Source organism: Rattus rattus, chromosome 6, assembly GCF_011064425.1.
Source record: "Rattus rattus isolate New Zealand chromosome 6, Rrattus_CSIRO_v1, whole genome shotgun sequence".
NCBI lineage: Eukaryota > Metazoa > Chordata > Mammalia > Rodentia > Muridae > Rattus > Rattus rattus.
In genome coordinates, this window is record NC_046159.1 from 95,795,864 (window position 1) to 95,799,150 (window position 3,287).

Genomic DNA, 3,287 nt, shown 5'->3' on the forward strand with positions numbered 1-3,287 from the left:
TGGTTGATATATCGAGTGTCACTCCATTGAAGAAAATTAGTTTTCCATTTCCAAGCAGTTATCAATCACAAGTAGTTTCTTGGTTGTATTGGAATTTTGTGTCTAATTCCCCTTCTCTTTTTAATTTTATTTTTCTTGGATATTTTATGTATTTACATTTCAAATGTTATCCCCTTTCCCCCCTGTCCTATACACTTTCTCCCTCTCCCTGCTTCTATGAGGATCCTCCCACTCCCACCTAATTCCCCTCTTTTTTCCAAACTAAATGTGTTTTCTTTGCTTCCCACAAACAAATCTTTATTTCATTCATGAAAGTAGCAAATCATCCACATTCACCCTCCTTGCCCAGTAATTCAAAAGGAAAAACTCAAAAAGATTAGGAAAGAAAAATGTAGGAGTTGACATCCCCTAAATCTTTAAAAAAATATGTTTAAAGTTGAAAAATGTTTTAAGTTTGTAATTCTTAGTAGGAAAACAGTATCTTAATGAACACTCTAAGGGCAAACCAGTGTAAAATGCCTCAGCCGCCTTTGATGCAGAGGGTAGGGATTATCTTGGAAGAGCCTATCCCTCAGCTTGAGGTCAGAGGTGCCCTGGTTTGTATTATTGCAACATCCAGTCAGTGAGCTAAGCTGTTCTTCACTCAGTAAGGGCTTTGACATTATAATTGACCTCCAAACTTGTCTGACAATTTACTGATGAGATTCATAACCTTTGGGTTGTTCTGATATTTTGACATATTTGATGGGTTCTGGGCCACATCCTGGAAAGCCACCATGACCTCTGGATCCTCCGAGAACCTCTGATCACTGGAGGATTTACTGGTCCAGGCATTCTGCCATTCCTGGCTTGGCCCCTCCCATCTAGGCGCGTTCTCCAGGAAATCCACACCTGGTGCGGTTTTCTCACACTGAAACTCCAGATTTTTTCAGCTTTCTTCTCACTTTGCTCTTTTCATGCTCTTTCTCGAGCCTTCTTCACCCCTTTTATCCGTTTTATCTTCGCCATGTTTTCGCCATCCTTTCTCCGATGATCAGCAACATTTTTGCGCTTCTGAGGCTGGACTTCTTGGCATTGGCCAGGCATCTTCATCACCAATCCAGTTTACAGATAAGGGCAAGACCGTGAGCTGCTTTCAGCCAGTGACCTAGGGGAGACTGCTTTCCCTCGCCATTTGTATGACTGAACTGAATCAGGGTTTATTTTAATAGCTCTGTCAGAGTCTCGGATGGCAGCATTTGGCTTCTGTAATTTAGATCGAAGACTTTGGCTCTCTTGGCTAATCGGATGGCCAAGTGAGGTTTAACTTGATGGCATCTGTGAACAGAGTCAATGGTTTTCTGAGCTCACTGTCATTTAAATTGTCGATGGCAAAATTCCCCTTCTTTTCATATTTGCTTCATTCCATCATCTCCTCGGTTATCTCTCCATTTTATCTCCCATTTCCTGAGGGTGATCTGTGTCTGATTCAGTTACAACTTCCTGTTCCTTCTAGATCGCTCCTCCTCACTTGATGGCTCCTCTGTCTTTGTTTTTCCTCTGTCACCTTATTTCTTTTTTTTTAGTATTTTCTTCGTCTAGCTTTTATGAGGCAGGTGGTGGCTTACCTCCCATCTCCAATTACATTCCACCCACTCCCCTCAGGTAGTGCATTTCCTCAGTGTGTAGCACACTCTGGTCCCTGCCACACATCTTCAGGAAGGTCAGAAGCTACAAGCTCACTTTGTGGGGATCCATATAGTGGGAAGGCTGGGAGCTTCAGGTGGTGGGCAGTTGGAGGCCTGATGCCAGGCTCAGGAGCAGCTCAACGTGACCAAGTAGAAGGGCCCTAATTCCTTCTTAAAAGCTGAGCTTTAGGACGTGAATCTGTTCTAGTCCTTGCATTCTGTCGCAGTCTTTGTGAGTTTATATGGTTGTCAGTACTTTTCCTGTTTGAGGACACTATTTCCTTGGCATTATCTATTATTTCTGGACTTTGAAACCTTTTCTACCTCTTTCAACATAGATACCTGGGCTTTTGAGGAGAAAAACTTCGATAAAACATGCCATTTAATGTAATGTATGCTCTGATATTCTCTCACTTTCTGCATGTTGTCTAGTGTGACTCTCTGTGTAAATTCTTATCTACCCTGAGATAAGCTTCTCTTCCAGGATTGAAACACATTCTGATCTGAGTCCTGGTCTAGGTGGTATCTGTGGGTTCCCTGATGTGAAATTGGCTAATGGGGGTGGCAGAACTCACAAAGGCATGGAAATGGGATAGAAGAAAGCATGAAAGAGCAGAGGGAACAAAAAGACCTTATGTGGTGGAGATTGGCTCATTCTGTTTCAGTATGCACAGTTATTCTTTAGCCATATGTGTCACTTTTAAATTATTTCTTCTCCTTTAATTCCTCCCTTCTTTTCTTGTGCCATTGTTATCTCATTGTTCAAACTTTAGTTTCATATTATTTCTCTGTGTTAATGGTCTAGTTTGGGAACAAGTCAGTATTATCTGGCAAGAGAGAAAGTCTGTTGAGAATTTGCCTCCACTAGTCTGGTGGCAAAACAAATCTGTGGGAATTGACTTGATTAGTTAATGTGAAGAGCTCAGTCCAATCTGTGTAATGCCAGTGGCAGGGCTACGAAGAAGCAAACTGAGCTAGTCATGAGGAGCAAGGCAGAAGAACTCTCTTCCTCCATAGCTTCTAAGTTGCAATTCCTGGCTTGAGGTTCCCATGAGTTTCTGCCATTACGTCAAGTAATAGAATGTGATGTGGAAGCATAGTTTACATAAACTATTTCTTCCTCAAGTTTCTTTTAGCCATTATATTTACTACAGTAATAGAAAACAGAGATTCCCCTTTCTTCATTACCCAACATTCATGAGATAATGTATTAAATTTTCTTATTTCTCCCGCATTGTAAATAGAACAGTTATTTCATTATAACATGCTTGCTTTTTATCATGTGAGCACATGCATGTATGAGTGTCTGTGTGTGTGTGTGTATGTGTGTGTGTGTGTGTGTGTGTGTGTGTGTGTGTGTGTGTGTGTGTATGGTTAAATGTGGGAGCATACACTGTTTGGGGTTTATAGCATGGCCCAGGTGTTGAAGTCATAGGACAAACTCCTGCATTGCTCTTTGTTTTCTGCCATGTCTATAGACTATGGATCACTGGGATATTGGCTTCTAGTGACCCTACCACCCATCTCTCTGTGGAAAAGCTGTGATTATAGACACTTACATCCATCTGAATTCTTACATGGTTTCTGTGTACTTAAAATCAGGTTCTGCAAACACCTTCC

General features: G+C 41.4%; 1 pseudogene; it reads right to left on the reverse strand.

The window, feature by feature from the left end:
* Positions 1 to 954: 954 nt before the first annotated feature.
* LOC116904391 lies at positions 955 to 1,737 on the reverse strand (annotated as a pseudogene).
* Positions 1,738 to 3,287: the final 1,550 nt, after the last annotated feature.